This window comes from Heptranchias perlo, chromosome 14 (assembly GCF_035084215.1).
Source record: "Heptranchias perlo isolate sHepPer1 chromosome 14, sHepPer1.hap1, whole genome shotgun sequence".
Taxonomy (NCBI): Eukaryota; Metazoa; Chordata; class Chondrichthyes; order Hexanchiformes; family Hexanchidae; genus Heptranchias; species Heptranchias perlo.
Genome location: NC_090338.1, coordinates 17,495,344 through 17,513,673, shown reverse-complemented (window position 1 = coordinate 17,513,673; position 18,330 = coordinate 17,495,344). Strand labels below are relative to the sequence as shown.

The window sequence follows — 18,330 nt, the reverse complement described above, 5'->3', positions numbered from 1 at the left end:
TAGATAGTGTTTTCCTTTTAATAATCTCTCTTTTTAGTATGACTGAAATTATGCTTTAAAGGGACACTGTCATGATAAAGTGATCAGGATATCACAACTGCTCAGTGACATGAGTGGTGATATCACAATGTTACATTGTCTGCTTATGAGTGAGTGGAAATCAATTGTCACCAGCACCAAAAAAATTTGAAATGGTACCGTTTGGTAATAAATAACCAATGTCCTGCAAATGCCACGCCCTGCAGTTTACTACATCAGCTGTTACATCAGTAGCAGCACAAACTTTTGCAGCAGCCAGTATGGAGTATGCACAAACTGAGGTTTAGAGCAAATTGTTCCAACATCAAAGCTAATCCTTGAATTTCTATCTCTCTTTCTCTTTTGATTTCTTTACTCTGCCTTCCTCTATCAACTCACAGCCTTTTAACATCGTCTGTTAGTTTTTCTTCTCGATCAACCTTTTATTTTCTTCTCTCGTTCTCTTTGGCTCTCTTTCTTTCACTCTGTTTCACTTTCCTCTTCCGTTCTCATACTTTTGCTTTAATCTTCTAGGATGTCAGCCTTGGCTCAGCGGGTAGCACTCACGTCTCAGAGTCAGAAGGTTGTGGTTTCATAGGCCCACTCCAGAGACTTGAGCATAAAATCTAGGCTGACACTCCTGTGCAGTACTGAGGGACTGCTGCATTGTCAGAGGTGCCATCTTTCAGATGAGATGTTAAACTGAGGCCCCACTTGACCTCTCAGGTGGACATAAAAGATCCCATGACACTGTTTGAAGAAGAGCATTGGAGTTCTCCCCTGGCCATTATTGATCCCGCACCCACACCAGTAAAACAGATAATCTGGTCATTATCACATTGCTGTTTGTGGGACCTTGCTGTGCACAAATTAATTGCTGCGTTCCCTACAATACAACAGTGACTACACTTCAAAAGTACTTCATTGGCTGTAAAGCACTTTGGGATGTCCTGAGAGCGTAAATGGCACTATATAAATGCAAGTTCTTGTTTTTGTTGTTAAATTCTCATGCTCGGTCTCTCATCTCCCTCTTTTCCTCTTTCTCTCCCTATCACTGGTCATCGCACTTTCTCACTCTCTACCTTTTCCTTTCTTTCCTTCACCTATTTTACCAACTCATTTATTTCATTCTGCATCGTGACCTAGCTCTTATCTACAGATCTGTGCTAATGGGACCGGATTTAAAATAACCAAGCAATCACAAGCAAGTTAAGTGTTCGTTCATGAAAATAGACTCCACTGACTTCTTGTTGGGATATGATTCTACAAGCACTGGATTCCCCTTCTGGTACTGCAGTCCTTATTCATGTGCTTTCAGGGTGAGCACGCTACTCAATTATGGAGCAGGGGACCATCGTAACCAAGACAGATCATAGAAACTTACAGCACGGAAGGAGGCCATTCGGCCCATCGTGCCTGTGCCAATGTAGTCACTCAGTGTCCATTCAACAGAGACTCACTGAATATTGGAGATCCTATTGATTTTCACCCTCCCTGGCTCAAGGTGCTGAGGTGAATCATAGAGTCCTAAATACCACCCTGGCTGAAGTCAGCCCACTCAGGCACGGATTGAACCCAGAACCTTACTGGTCCTGCTCCACAATATATTAATTTTACATCCTTCAACTGCTACAGAAGAAAAAACAATCAAGTAATTTCATTCTTTTCTTAACCAAAAAAAGAAATTGTCTTGAAAATATATTTCTCAACAAGGCTCTGTTGTTATAAACAGAAATCACATTGGGACCCAGTGATTTATGGAAAATAAAGTACTCATAACTTCAACACACTTGAGTTATGTGTCCCATGACGCTCGATGGTTTATTTTTATAAATCACCCCGCCTCCGTGTGTATCCTCTATTCTCACTTGAATCTTAAGGCCCTTAAAATAAATCGCAAAGCAGTCATTTTCTGATGACCTGTTGGAGAATAAAAGATCTGCCCCAGTTACTGAGAGATCACTGGTTAATTATGCGATTGTAAAACTGAGCTTGAAAACTTAAGAAATGGGACCATCCAGCTGCAATTAGTAATCACTGAAAATTTCCCCCTTGCTTTGCCTCTGGTTCTTGGTACCTACACAGCAGTTTGTGATCATTATAGCTCCAGGTGTCCCCACATTGCTGACGTCCACCAGTCACACACAGGTCAAAAGGACAAGCCCAAAGTACAGCACTCAGGAAGTCCCAATTCCAACATCATTTCACAGTTTCACAGAAGCCCTCTTTCTTGAAGTGAATGTTTTTCTGGACTTAAAGAATAGCTAAGAATGGATTGAAACAGCATCGGCAGTAGTGTTTAATTTGGGATGAAGGAGCACTGAAGGAAATTGCAGGCCTCAAATGATACAAATTAAGATGAAAGAAAGGTCATCGACCTGAAACGTTGGGGAACTCAGCGGGAGGGTCAATACGCGTGGGGGAAACCAGGAAAAATTTTTGTGCGTTTTCTCGAGCCATTGTGACTCGATTGGATGCCCTTAATGTGAGTTTCACATCTCCAAGCTACGCAGCGGGTGTACTGCGCACCCAAATGACGTGCTGGGGCCTGGGTTATTTAAAGGGCCATTACAACCATGGATTTTGAGGGAGAAAGGAGGAATTGAGCCAAATGGAGCAACAAAGGATGAAGCCAGCACTCCGGTTCAGTGACACTTCGCTGGAGTTGCAATTAGCCAGCATGAGGAGTAGGAGGCATACATTGTACCCAGCTTACAGGAGGAAGCGCCCTCCCTCTGCCACCAAGAAGGCCTGGCTCAAGTTGGCAGAAGAGCTGAGCAGGAGGAACACCATTTCAAGGACGTGGGTACAGTGCAGGAAGCACATCAGTGACCTAACCAGATCAGGAAAAGTGAGTACAGTTACTGATTCACCTACATCCTGTGGTGCACATTACACCCCCCCCCCCCCACTCTGTCCTGCCAAGCTTACTTCATCACATCACTCCTCATATCCACTTAAGGCTCATTATCAACTTACCTTCACTTTCTGTGCACTTCCTCACCTCCCCATTTGTGAACCCACCACTCCCACTCACCCCTATCCTGGTGCAATGTCATGGACCTGTCTGATACTCATCCTCTGATGCATCACTTTCATGGGCAGCCTCACCCAGAGCAATGCATCCATCAGGCGACCCCGTCACCCTCACTCACTCACATGTCTGTTCTTTTTCTCCTTGTAGGAGAAGAGAGCACAAAATGCATGGGAGAGGAGTAGACTGGAGGGGGCCACCACAACTAGTGGCCCTGACGGAGGCAGAGGAGGAGGCTATGGAGCTCAGCCGCTCGCTCCAATGCCTGGCCGTCAGAGATGCCAAGACTGGCACCGTGCAAACGTCGGGTGACAGAACTTTAACATCCTTCACACACATGAATTGATGTTATCAATGGTTGCACACCTCAGTATGCTCATCGCAACATAACTTCTGCAACGATTCTTAATATTGCTGTATGTTCTCTTCCAGGGCCTTCATGGAGTGTTGAAGCAGTAGATGACCTGAATGAGGGCAATTCCTCAGAGAAGCTCCATAACTCTGAGGCACAATGTCACATCATACCGAGCCATGCACCAGCGCAGATACTCACACCTCAGTAGGTCCTAATAGTTAGTTGGGTTGTCACTTCGTGATTCACCACTTACAAGTGAGCCCAAGCTGACACTGGTGGCAGGGGCAGCTGTGGAGAGTCCACTTCGGGAGGCGCACCCCTCTCCAAGCTCAGCTCAGTTGGACGCAGATGCTGAACCCTGGGGACCATCGTTGAGATTGAGAATGAGAGAGGAACAGCTGCACCTTTGCGCGGTACTGGAAGACGTGCCATGCACACTCTTCACAATAGCGGAAAGGATGGAGGAGTCCACCTCCAGCATTAGTGGAATGGTGGCGCAGGTAAATGCGGGAATGTCTGCGATGGAGAGGATGGCAGCCTCTATTGAGCTTCAAGCACGGCTCATAAATGAATCCATTCAGGCCCTGACAACGGCTGTGCAGACTCAGGATGCCAACTATTCTGCCGTCTTAAACAAGTAGACATATACTTTATAGTGGCCTTACAATGCATCATGATGTCCTCCAAACTGTTGTCCAACAGAATGAAAGAGTGATGTGGCCCTGACCCAGCAGAGGGATGATGGCAAAAGGGGACGTGGAAGTGGGGACTCCGCTCAAAGTGCTCCCATGTCTCACCCGTTGCCCCCCCCCCAACTGGTATCCGCAATGCTGCCTCCTCTCCCGATGGTCAAGTCTGCCCCTGCATAAGTGCAGGTGAAACAGTCTTTGGAGGGGCTGAAATCATCTCAGTAGTCAGGGCAAGGACCTGAGCAACCTACCACTACCTCTGCTGAAGCCACGTAGAAGCATTAGGAAGAGGAAGGCTAAAGTTTTGTAATCACCAATGGTATTCGCAAGGGTGTTTGACTAAATGTCATATTTTTCATTTCTATTTGTTTTTTGTTATATTCACATTAAATGTCCTACTTGTCACCACCACTGCCACGCCTTGTCCATTCTTGAGTACCTTTTGTGAAAGAGCCTTTGCATGTGCTTCATCATGAATGGCGAGACTTGATGCCACCCATTGGAAATGTTTACAATGGGTGTATGTGTGGTTGTAGGACTGTTTTGTGCAAACAGATGGGGCAGGGGGCTGGTGTTGGTAGTGGTCATTCCAGGAGGTCTGAGTTGTTCACTATCTTCACTTTGCAGATCTCCTTATGAGAATCTATTAGATATGAGTGACTCCCTGGCATCATGAACAGGCAGATGTGCTGCTGCTCTACCGATGGACCTCCTCCTCCTCCTCTTCTTCAATGTTGCCGGCAGGTATGAATACTTCATGAGTGCATGGGATCTCCTCCACCTGTAACCCTCTCTGTTGAGCGATGTTGTGCAGGATGCTACACATAACTATTATTGAAGGGCTCCCCCAGATCGATCCAGGCACCTGAAGCGGATTTTGAGCATTCCTCTGGCTTGTTCAATGACAGACCTGGTCTTGATGTGACTGTCGTTGTACCGCTGCTATGCCTCATTGGTGGGGTTTCTCAAAGGTGTCATGAGACATATCTGCGGGGGGTATGCCTAATCTCCAAGCAGCCAGCCCTTAAGTCTGCCTTGTGCATGGAAGAGGGCCAGGATGTTGGACTCGCACAAAATTAAGGAATCATGGCAGCTGCCAGGGAATTTGGCACACACCTGCAGAAATCTCCTCCGGTGGTCACAAACCAGTTGTGCACTGATGGAGTGATACCCCTTTCAGTTGATGAACAGTCCATCTCATGTGCAGGTCCTCGGATTGCTATGTGTGTGCAATCAATTGTGCCCTACACCCATGGGAAGCCAGCCAGAGAGTGGAAACCCACTGCCCTCTCAGTCTGGCTGATGTTGTCGCAGGGGAAGTTTACGTAGTCGGATGCCTTGGCAAACAAGCTATCCGTGACCTGTCGTATACACTTATGTGCAGACGACTGAGAGATCCTGATGATGTCACCGGTGGCACCCTAGAAGGATCCGGAGGCGAAGAAATTGAGGGCAGTGATGACTTTAACTGCAACGGGCAATGTGTGGCTACCAGTCACAGCCGGGAGCAGCTCTGCATGAAGGAGCATGCAGATCTCTGCAAACACCTGGCGACCCAATCTGAGCCTGCATAGGCACTGCTCCTCAGAGAGGTCCAGGAAGCTCAGCCTCCTGCGACGTTGGCCCCTCCGTTGGTCCCCTCTCTGCTTTTCTGCAGGTCCTTGTGGCACACCTCTGACTTGTGGAGTTGTAACTCCCAGAACTGCCCGCCGTGCCTGCTGCGGATGGTGATGTGCCTCCTCCTCAGATGTACTGTTGAATAAATCCATTGCGTTCCCCCCCCCCATCCTGATGTTGTCAGTTTGAGGGGATCCAAAACGTCGGTAAACATGTGTAAACATAAGAATCCTGAATGTGAACAAAGAAATCTCAGTCTAAACACAAAGAACTCCCAGCCAAAGGTTTGTCTGAGAAAACTGATTGCCCTGCTGCAAAAACTCACCTTTTATTCACGTGTGTCAATCACTGGTTTAAAGGTCCAAATGAGGGTCGGCTGCAACTCACCTGCGTTTCCATGGCATGTTTCAGAGACCACGGGAGGCATGTTCATAAGCAGTTAAAATGGCTTGTGTAGGTCAATACAAAAACAGTTTACAGCTTTAAGGACTTTAAATACCTCAATTGGCCCTTTGACTATCGCCCTGCCAACTTTAAGTGCCACGCACCCAATCGCGTTTGGGTCAAACCCGAAAGTTGACGCGTTGGAGCCGGGCTGCGGTCCCGCTCTGAAATCAGACAATTTTGAGTGCCCACCTGCCCCCAACCCATCTGTTCTTGGGGGTTAAAATTTGCCCCGTTAACTATTTCTCCCTCCACAGATGCTGCCTGACTTGCTGAGTGTTTCCAGCATTTTCTGTTTATATTTTTGATACAAATTAAGCATTTTTTATGATCAAACTCTTGTAATAAATAACATGAACCCCAATCCTCACCTGAAGGTGCTGATGTACAGTTGCACGAGCACTCACTGCTCTTTGGTATCTCATTTAGGTGGCCCTTCATATGAGAGCTTGGACAGACCACCAGCAGAGTATTGGAGGGGACATCGCAGTCAAGCCCAATCCTGCCCTCACTCCACATCCACTTCCTAGTTGGTATCTCTGGAAATTGGATGTGAAATGAACAGCAATCAAGAGGAGAAAGCCCAGCTGAATTTTTTTCTCTTCCTTCTCTTTGTAGCACTTCTACTGCCACCTAAGCTGAGATAACACAGCACAGACTAGGAATTGAGCGTGTTACATTCTTGGTCTATATATCTCTGTAGCACACCAGACAACGTACTTACCTACTGAGCCACAGAAGGAGCTACTGTTTGCTTTTTATTTGAAACAATGGTGACAGTGGGTTGGCTCCATGTTATCCGATAGTCTGAAGAGGTTTCTACCTCGATCTCTGGGACCAGAGCTTCCAAACTGACTTCAAATACTTGATACATAGGAACATAGGATATAGGAACATAGGAACAGAAGTAGGCCATTCAGCCCCTCGTGCCTGCTCCGCCATTTGATAAGATCATGGCTGATCTGTGATCTAACTCCATGTACCTGCCTTTGGCCCATATCCCTTAATACCTTTGGTTGCCAAAAAGCTATCTATCTCAGATTTAAATTTAGCAATTGAGCTAGTATCAATTGCTGTTTGCGGAAGAGAGTTCCAAACTTCTACCACCCTTTGTGTGTAGAAATGTTTTCTAATCTCACTCCTGAAAGGTCTGGCTCTAATTTTCAGACTGTGCCCCCTACTCCTGGAATCCCCAACCAGCGGAAATAGTTTCTCTCTATCCACCCTATCTGTTCCCCTTAATATCTTATAAACTTTGATCCGATCACCCCATAACCTTCTAAACTCCAGAGAATACAACCCCAATTTGTGTAATCTTTCCTCGTAACTTAACCCTTGAAGTCCGGGTATCATTCTTGTAAACCTACGCTGCACTCTCTCCAAGGCCAATGTGTCCTTCCGAAGGTGCGGTGCCCAGAACTGCTCACAGTACTCCAGGTGCAGTCTAACCAGACTTCAACTAAAGTCTTCTCCTAAAAGTACTGATGTACAGTTCTATGGGAACTTGCTGCCCTCTGGTAGCTCACTTTGAAACACAAGCCCGACAAAATCTGAACACTAAACTTTATGGTTTATCCCAGTTAAACCTCAGTCACAGCCACTTTCATTTCTGAGGAAAAGCCATTGAAAACTCGCTCATTAAGCACCGTTGATTTTTATTTTCTGTCTGTTGTTAGCTATTTCAAAAAATACAGTCATTATACTCTCATTAATGTATTAAATGTTATTTTCCCCGATTTCTCCCTTTCTCTCCCCTGCTCTACTGTAAACAATTTTACAACACCAAGTTATAGTCCAGCAATTTTATTTTAAATTCACAAGCTTTCGGAGATTTTCTCCTTCCTCAGGCAAACATTTGCCTGAGGAAGGAGAAAATCTCCGAAAGCTTGTGAATTTAAAATAAAATTGCTGGACTATAACTTGGTGTTGTAAAATTGTTTACAATTGTCAACCCCAGTCCATCACCGGCATCTCCACATCATGCTCTACTGTAGGCAGTGAACCTTGGTTCCATGGGCACCATTAACCCAGGACTCAAAATGAACCGGGACTGTCAGCACACCCCTATTAAACAGACACAGGCACTGCCCAAAATAGCTGGCGCACTTAACATGTTATAAGTGGGGCCTTTGTAATTAACTCCTCTAGCAATGGCAAATGGTTAGCGCCATTCGCCCGATATACGTGGCTGCCCATGATAAGCGAGGAGGGTGTAAGTGGTGAGCAATGTACTAATAATAATATAAAAGATTCTTCTTTTAATTGCCCTGCAAATTTTTTTTTGAATCAGTTGGATTCAGCAGGCCTGGGATCATCACAGCTGGACCAGGAATCAACAACTGAGCCCGCTGCAGGCATTAGCATGCTTGGTGTCATTATGCTATTTTTGCGTCACAATGTAAGCACACCAACGCACTGTACTTGACCAGTAGACGAGGCAGTTCAGCCATCAGCTGATGACCAGACTCACAAATAGGCGACATAAATATAGGATAGTCACTAATAAATCCAAAAAGAATTCAGGAGAAACTTCTTTACCCACACAGTTGTTAGAATGTGGAACATGCTACCTACCACATGAAGTAGTTGAGGTGAATAGCATAGATGTATTTAAGGGGAAGCTAGATAATCACCGAGGGAGAAAGGAACAGAAGGATATGTTGATGGGGCTAGATGAAGTAGGGTGGGAGGAGGCTCATGTGGAGCATAAACACCGGCACAGACCAGTTGGGCCAAATGGCCTGTCTCTGTGCTGTAAATTCTATGTAATTCTATGTAAATCTGACCCTGCATTGCCCTCAGTTCTATGGAGGTCGGGGCATGGCATTGATGACAGGAAAACCGCACGCTAACTGTAGACAGCGTGTCATCAAAGTAAATCGGGTATAAGAAAGGCCTTCAAACTCACTCATGTCTGTGGTCTTTGTGCGGACAATGGCGTCTTTTCATACGTACAAATCCTTTTCCATTGGGCCCTTTGACTCAGGCTGGGCTCTAAACTCTAAGCTGTGGTTAGACAAACAAAAGGTCAAAACTGCTCCACAGGAGGGTGGGAGCTAATATTTGTTTGACCTGCTAATACTGTAAGTAGCTTCAGGCTACGCGATGCTCTGTGGAAATGGCTGTACACAGAGGGGACTCTGCGCATCTGTAGGCCCTTTGTGCAGTCTGACCTCCTGCTCTTGTGTGCTGTCACTTCTTTTAAAGGAGACGCTGTCTTTAGGCTTGGGGTTACAGAAAAGGTGAAAAGCAACGTACCATTTGTGTCACAACAATCAGTCTCAGACTCAAGCAACTTTCTAATGGTTTGATGACACAATGGCACTTCTCAGTGTGGATTACATCATCACATTCAGCGCAAAAGATTTTCCAACCACTTTTTACACCTCTAACTCTTCCACCTAGATGCTAAATGCCTCATAGCTCCATCATCACTTGAAGTTCACAAACTTTAATTAAATTTTAACCCTGGCCTGAGCTGTTCAAAGCCGAGAAATTATTTTTCGTGAGATTAATGAATGAATTCTCAGGTGCGATTTTAACCCTAACTACCTGGTGGAAACCGTGCAGGCAGGCAGTTAAAATCGGCCGGGTGACTTACCCAGCGTGGTCCCACACTGCCCGATGATGTCATCAAGCCCAATTTGCAGTTTTAACTCAGGCCTGAGCCGCTGTGACTTTCCCGCCAGGTGAAGGCAGCGGGAAGAGGACCTGAGACCAGGAGAGGCCCAAAGAGGTATGTTATTTGACTTTCTTTGTGGGGCCAGGAAACACAGCAATGCTTTCCGGGCCCCACAAGGAAAATCTAGGCCTCCTCCGCCCCCGTGCTCCCCTCCTTCCCTCAAGAAACCCCTTCCCTGCAGCTTATCTTGTTGCTGGTGACCGATCCTTCGGTGCCAGCTGGTGGCCTCCTGCCGCCCAAACTTCAGCACCCTCCCACCGGCCAGCTGCTGTTTCCCCCTGAACGCACCCCCCCCCCATCCCCCTCACCTATCCCCCGTTTCAGGTGGGCAGATGAAGCCAGGGAGTTAAAATAGCACGGACCTCACACTGCTGAGGTTGGGTGGGTGGGGGGAGTTGGCGCTCGATTCGCCCCTCTGCATGCCCAATTCCCACTCCATGTTAACGTTGGGGCTATTGCGTTTAAATTTGTTCATGCCCTATCTGTAACTTTATCCAAGTCTACAGCACTCTGAGAACTCCGCTTTCCTCCAACTCTGGCCTCTTGTGCATCCCTCATTCTCTTTGTCCCACCATCGGTGGCTGTGCCGTCAGCCCTCTAGACCCTAAGCTCTGGAATCCCCTCCCTAAACCTCTCCACCTCCCTTTCCTCCTTTTAAGACCTTCCTTAAAACTCACCTCTTTGACCAAGATTTAACCACCCTCCTGATAGCTCCCTCTTTGGCTCGGCATTGATTCTTGCCTGATTACACTTCTGCGAAGTGTCTTGGGAAGTTTTTCTTTGTTAAAGGTGTTACATAAATATAAGTTGTTGTTGTTGAACTCATGTGACAATCCTCTGTCTGCTGGCCTTAAGGATGCATTAACTTGTGAACCTCCCAACGGGCAGTTTTTTCCTGTAAACTTAACTTGCCTTTTCTCTCCATGGATGCTGAGGTGTTTCCAGAAATTTCTGCTTTTCTTTCACCACCATCTGGAATCATGCTGTGCTCCATTCAGAAAGCCTGGCCATGGCGCAGTGAAACTGTGCCTATGACTACAGAGGAACTAAAATATTCATCTGGACCAGGGTCCAAACTCATGATCCGAAAGTCACTTTTCTATTGCTCTTTTTATTCAGATTCCAGGAGCTCGGGATGCATGAGCTGGCTCCTGGAATTTATACTGTTAATAAACAACAACAACTTGAATTTATATAGCGCCTAGAGGAGGTTACAGGGATAGCGAGGCAAGGAGGGATTTTAAAACAAGGCATTGCCGGACTGGGAACCAATGTAGATCAGCGAGCACAGGGATGATAGGTGAGCAGGACTCGATGCGAGTTAGGATACGGTCAGCAGAGCAGAGTCTAGGAGTCAGCTGCCAGACTACAGAAAACAGATTGAATGGGATAACTGCTGGGAGCCAGCTCCCAGACTTCAAGTTAAATGAAAAATAGCATTAAAACAACTAACTCAGTCAGGAGTCCAACGCTGTACCATTGGAGCAGATAGGGAGCCACATATCTGCTGTGATCAATCAAAGGACTGATTAGATCCTATGGGGGAGGTTGGTGCTGTATCACAATTTGGTTAATTTCACAGGTCCCCCACCTATCCTGATCTAATGTGGTGATAAAATTTATCAGATCGTCTGTTGCTTTAGACCGCAATTTCATCCTGCCCTAACAATGGGATCCAATCAGGTTTCCCATGCATTTGTGAATTAAGAAGGCCTCTATCTCACACAGCTCACTAGGCAAGTTCATCTTCCAGGCTTCCTCAGTAACTCAGTTGGTGAGTGCACTACTTGGTGTGGACCTGACCTCTACTGACCAGGAAAGTTCGATTTGCAGACTGAGTTGGCAATAGTAAGAAAGAAAGAAAGAAATTACATTTACATAGCGCCTTTCAGGACCTCAGGACATCCCAAAGAGCCTTACAGCCAATGAAGTGCTTTTGAAGTGTACTGTTGTAATGTAGGAAATGCAGTCGCTAATTTGCACACAACAAGGTCCTACAAACAGCAATAAGGTAATGACCAGATCATCTGTTTTAGTGATGTTGGTTGAGGGATAAATAATGGCCAGGACATCGGAGAGAACTCCCCTGTTCTTCTTCGAATAGTGCCATGGGACCATTTACGTCCACCTGAGAGGGCAGATGGGGCCTCGGTTTAACATCTCATTGGAAAGACGGCACCTCCTTCAATGCAGCATTCCCTCAGGACTGCACTGGAGTGTCAGTCTAGATTATGTGCTCAAGAATCTGGAGCCCACAACCTTCTGACGCAGATGCGAGCATGCTACCAACTGAGCCATGGCTGACACTGTGGGGGAGGGGGTTGGGGGGGGGTGGTGGGTGGGAGTTGACTCAGCCTCAGAGACCCAGTTGGAAAGAATGTGGGTGTAGGCATCGGCTACACCCACACTCTGGGCTTGGCTGTTATGCCCCCCCAAGAGTTGATTAGTCTGCTAAAACTCACAGTCTAGGTCCACACAAGGAGAATGGACAGTTGTGCAACATACTAGAGCCAGGGTTACCAGTACCCAGCCATGTGTTAGTACCTTCATGAAAGAAAGAAAGAATATTGGGGGCTGGCAAAAAAAGACTATAATTTTTTTTAAACTAATGATACAGGTACTCTAATCCTAAAAAAAATATTTGCTTTAACGTGAACACTACAGATCCTAGCAAACTTCAAGCACCTTTTTGTAACACATCCGTTTCATGTGTTTGGTTCACAGAGTGCTGCCCAGATAGTATTGTAATGTTTACGCTGTCCTGGAGGCCCTTTTGTTCATAACCACCTACAGGTTAATGAAAGGGTTAAGCTGTTGCAAAGTGCTTCAGGAAGTCTGTTGGCCCCAGGGTACAGTGAGAGCAGGAAGGGAGTCATTAGCTGTAAACTGACATGGTATTACTTCCTTCTGGATTACTGTTTAAGGAGGACAGGAATTTGAGCCCTGTCACTACCACAGTAAAGTAATTTGGCAAGCATGTGTCAGCACTGACAGCAGAAGAAGCCTCTGTGGTTTTAGTGAGCTGCCGTACATTGACAATCATATATTTATACGTCTGGTCAAGGTCTATACTTCAAAATTTGGAAATTCTGGCCTTCCGCTTCTTTCAACCACTGTCATTTAGATGTCACCTAATGTAATAGTAATCTATGAGATGTGGGCTTCCGCCCTCGGGCTTGATGAGTCTGGGTTGCTTCTGAGAATAAAAAAAAATGCCACAATGATAAAGTGTAATTTGGACTCTCCTCGTGGTTCATTGGGCAAGTAGAACAAGTGAACAAGTGGCACGTAGTTCCACAGACCAAGATCGTTTTTTGTCAGCTGCGGCTCGGTGGTAGAATTCTCACCTCTGAGTTGTGAAGGTTGTGGGTTCAAGTCCCACTTCAGAAACTTAGCTACAAAATCTGAGCTGACACTCCAGAGCAGTGATGAGGGAGCATTGCACTGTTGGAAGTGCTGTCTTTCAGATGAGACGTTAAACTAAGGCTCCTGTCTGCCCTCCCAGGTGGACATATAAGATCCCATGGCAATATTTTGAAGAAGAGCAGGGGAGTTCTCCCCTGTGTCCTAGCCAATATTTATCCCTCAACCAACATCACTAAAATAAAACAGATGATCTGGTCATTATCACATTGCTGTTTGTGGGACCTTGCTGTGCACAAATTGGCTGCAGCATTTCCTACACTACAATAGTGACTACATTTCAAAAGTACTTCATTGGCTGTAAAGAGCTTTGAGATGTCCAGAGGTCATGAAAGGTGCCATATAAATGCGAGTCTTTCTTATTTCTTTTTCTTTTACTCAGAGAGGCCATTAGGATGAATACTGTGGAACATATGGAAATTTGCATTGGATCAGTAGAGGTTGGGACTAGAGTCTAATGTGGCCTACTTTCCAAGTGTTGGTAATTTTCTCAATAACATTGCTAATCAGAAAATACTTTCTGTTAATGTTTGCTCACTCGATGTTATGGGTTTAACTGTATTCGATGATTTCCACAACTAAAGAGAGAAATCTCCATGACTAGACTAATCCCCCCAATTATTAGGCAGCAGATCCATTCAACCTATGTAACTTTGCATCTTCTGATGTTACTGAGCTCTTACACAACGTGCCATAAATGTTGGGGTGATTTTAACTTTGGGTGATAGTGTAAAACAGGTGATGTCGGATCGGCCACCCGTTATACACCTCTCCTGATTTATGGGAAAGAAATCCGGGAGAGGTGTATAATGGGCGGTCAATCCGATATTGCATGTTCTACGCTATCGCCAAGAATTAAAATTACCTCCATTATCTTTAAACCAGGCTTTAATTCCACTAACAAATTTGGGTCATGTTGGGGCTTTGTGCAGTAGACACAATTCCCTATCCACAATGTGTCTTCATCCATTATTTTCTTTACAAACTGGCAGAACTTTGACTGTTTATCCAGAAACATGGAGCTGATTTCTACCAGGGCTCCTATTGCTCCAATTGCTGCCCTGAGTTCAATGGGTTTGCACTGCTTCAGATCAAACTGAATCAGAACTATTCAGCTAAACATTATTGTTCAGTCATAGATCCTGCAATTAACATAAAATCTGCAGTTCTCACAGGACTTATGGACTATAAATTGGGCCTACTAAGGACCCAAAATGGCGTCCGGAATGCACACGCACACTTCAGGTGTGACATGCGCCAGATGCCATCTTGGTAAAGGCATTTGAGGAACTGCAGATAATGAATGCTGGCACCATGTATAGTAGGGAGAATATGCGGTAGATCAGTGTGCAACGCTGATTTAAAGGGATAGATACCATTTTGGTCAACACTCCAATCAATGCACTGTCTTAACCATGCACAGCTGAACAGGTCATAGATGGCCTGGATTCAGCACTATTTAAAGGGATCATGTAAGTGTTGCCGGTCAGTTGCTGGATTATTGCTTCTGGCTGCAGGTACAATTGTGCGTGTTGGTTGAAGCTTCCTATACTTGGAAAAAATTGCAATATTATACAGAGAGTGGTCTGGCAGGTCCTGCATTACTGTTGGTGGCATTTAAAACAGTGTGCTGAACAAGGTTTCTGCCAACCATGGGTGGCCCTGCTAAGGCTCCAGCTGGGCATTGAACACGACTGGGAGCATGTAGAGAGGCCACACAGAGCAGGTCAATCTGTGAGGAGAGGAAGGAGGAGGAGGAGGCAGGGCACTGAGCAGGACGCCATATCCAATGAGGACCTTCAGGGACCAATTCTCTTACCTCAACCTGAACGAAGATCAGTGCATCCGACGGCTGCGGTTCACGAAAAAGGTCGTGACAGAGATTTGTCAACTGCTGCAGCCACAACTACAGCTCAGAGCAGGGCAAGGACAACATTGCCTGTGGTTGTGAAGGTAACTATGGCGCTGAACCTTTACGGCTCTGGATCCTTTCAGGCTGCTGCTGGTGATATAAGCAACATCTCACAGTTTGCAGTGCACTGCTGCATAAGGGAGGTCACTGAGGCACAGCACGAGCTGCGCAACCGATTCATAACATTCCCTCTTGACTGAGAGAAAAAGAATGAGCGAGCACAAGGGTTTGCTGGTATTGCAGGCTTCTCCATGGTGCAGGGTGCCATTGACTGCACGCATATTGCCATGCATGCTCCACATCTCAACTCGGCCATCTTCATGGACAGAAAGGGGTTCCATTCCCTCAATGTGCAGCTGGTGTGCGACCACACGCAGTGCATCATGTAGGTCAATGCCCACTACCCTGACAGCAGTCATGATTCCTTCATTCTGCGGCAGTCCAATGTCCCACCGATCTTTCAACCGGCACGGCAAGTCAAAGGCTGGTCACTGGGCGACAAGGGCTATCCCCTCATGAGGTGGCTCATGGCTCAGATCAGGAACGCGTGCACACGTGCAGAGCAGGCCTACAATGAGACCCATGCAGCTACACGAAACATCATTGAGCACACCATGGGCATCCTGAAGCAACGCTTCCGCTGCCTGGACCGTTCTGGAGGAGCCCTGCAGTACTCAGCAGAACAGGTGTCGAGATTTGTCATTGAATGCTGCATGCTGCACAACCTCACCCTCCTCCTCCTCCATCAACTATCTGGCGAGACCCTGAACCAGAGGCGGAGGAGGAGGAGACGGAGGCGAAAGTGGAGGAAGAGGCAAGGAGGCAACAAGATGCACAGGCCCTGTCTGCCAGGGCTCTGTGTGCTCACTTTATTAATGAGTGATATCAGTAACCTCAACGACACCTCCCAATTCACCAACAGTCCCACACTCCTCACCTTTCCTCTCCCACATGATCATCCAATCGTCCTTCTTATGATTACACATTGCTTCCTCCCGCAGCTCATCGCATAAATAAAAACCACCACCATCTGCGACTTCAAATACAAATTTATAAACTAACACATTAAATCATGTATACAACATTACACTATTCATCCTTGTGCATTCTCTTAGTGCCTGTCGTTCATTTGCCTTTTCTTTTCCTAATGCTCCTACGAGGTGCACCCCCAGTGGCTGGAGCATGGGTGGTGGAAGGCTGCTGACCATCAATTGAGGACCGTGCAGGTGGCCGTGGAGGACGACCTCAAGCTGCTCTGGAAAGGGAGGGCCCGACTTTAGACTACACCATCTCGGCATAGGCTGCAGCAGTCTGGCCTAGCTGGCTAAAGGCAACAGCAAGGGAACTGGCAGAGTGGCAGGTGTGGGAGCAGGAATGCTGTCATCCTGAGAGAGGACAGCAGGTTTGACTCCCATGATGCCATTACCACTCGCACGGGGCGGTGCCTCAGCAATCCTGGTGATCGGCTGGAGAACAGATTGCTGGACTGCTGTGATGCCCTGGAAGCTCCGTTCCACACTGGAACCCAGAGCCACGATAGCAGCAGTCTGAGCTCCAAACGCAGCAGTCAGATGTTGGAGGACAGATGTTTGTGCTGCAATGGAAGCTGTGACATTGGTCATCAGACGCTGCATCGTGGGGGGTTCCACAGGTATGCTGATGGAGGTGACCACCCTTTCCATGTGGGATAAAATGGGGTCCAAGCTCTGCACAAAGCCTTGTGCCAGGTTCGAGGCGGACGCCTCCATGCCCCTTGACATTGCACGCAGGCTTTCTGGCAGGCTTTCTGGTGCACCAAGCATTTGGCTGTGTACTCAAATCAGCCTTCTTCTGTAGCCTGGCCCTTGAAGTCATCATCTGATTCCTCTGCAGTAGAACTAGTGTATGACCTCGCCCTCCAGTAAGCTGGCACCTGTGGTATCCGTTCCCCCCGCCCTGGATCCTGCGCACTTGTGCCTGGTGTCTCACCATGTGCTGATCCCTCCTCTAATCTAGCCCCTACACTACACGTAGTGTCAGTCTCTGAGCTGGTGGCTGCGAACGTCAGATCAAGTGACATTGTGGCTTCATTATCACTGTCTTCATCCTCCTCCACCTCAGACGGTGCCGGCTTCAGTTCTTGGGTGTCTCCAATGACAAAGGGAGAGGGGTTGAGTTGTGGAACGGAGGTGGAGAAAGTAAGACGTGTGAGCTGACACCATCTGCAGCACGTGAGTCAGAAAGGATTGTGGGATGAGGGAAATGTGGGAATCAAGAAGGAGGATTAGGTATGTAGCATCCCTCATCGTCAAGACCTCCAGTGCCACCAGTGGCCACAGCCGCAGCGACGGCTCGTCCAATGATCCCCAGCACTCTCTCCTCCATGGGGGTGAGGACCTGTAGGCATGCCTGTCCTCCCCCACGTCTTTGCTGCTATCGGCTGTTATGCACCAACTTCTCCTGCAAGGCAGAAGGAAGTGTGTCAGTCAGTATACTGCAAGGTGTTAGGGTGATGTGACTGTCATGGTTGAGAGTAACTGCCCTTAACATCAAGGCAGCATTTGACCGAGTGTGGCACCAAGGAGCCCTAGTGAAATTGAAGTCAATGGGAATCAGGGGGAAAACTCTCCAGTGGCTGGAGTCATACCTAGCACAAAGGAAGATGGTAGTGGTTGTTGGAGGCCAATCATCTCAGCCCAGGACATTACTGCAGGAGTTCCTCAGGGCAGTGTCCTAGGCCCAACCATCATCTTCAGCTGCTCCATCATAAGGTCAGAAATGGGAATGTTCGCTGATGATTGCACAGTGTTCAGTTCCATTCGCAACCCCTCAAATAATGAAGCAGTCCGAGCCCACATGCAGCAAGACCTGGACAACATCCAGGCTTGGGCTGATAAATGGCAAGTAACATTCGCGCCAGACAAGTGCCAGGCAATGACCATCTCCAACAAGAGAGAATCTAGCCACCTCCCCTTGACATTCAATGGTATTACCATCACCGAATCCCCTACCATCAACATCCTGGGGGTCACCATTGACCAGAAACTTAACTGGATCAGCCACATAAATACTGTGGCTACAAGAGCAGGCCAGAGGCTGGTTATTCTGCGGCGAGTGACTCACCTCCTGACTCCCCAAAGGCTTTCCACCATCTACAAGGCACAAGTCAGGAGTGTG

General features: G+C 47.1%; 1 long non-coding RNA gene across 2 annotated transcripts in view; it reads right to left on the bottom strand.

Moving 5' to 3' along the window:
- The window catches only part of LOC137332331 (uncharacterized), a 42,033-nt gene extending 31,148 nt beyond the window's left edge, over positions 1–10,885 (bottom strand). The window contains exons 1-2 of one of the 2 annotated variants that reach the window (XR_010965632.1): positions 10,752–10,885; positions 6,529–6,696 (exon numbers count right to left, since the gene is read on the bottom strand). This is a non-coding gene — a long non-coding RNA (uncharacterized lncRNA). The remainder of the gene's footprint in view (positions 1–6,528; positions 6,697–10,751) is intronic. The other variant, XR_010965633.1, reaches the window with a different exon arrangement.
- Between the last annotated feature and the right edge of the window lie 7,445 nt (positions 10,886–18,330).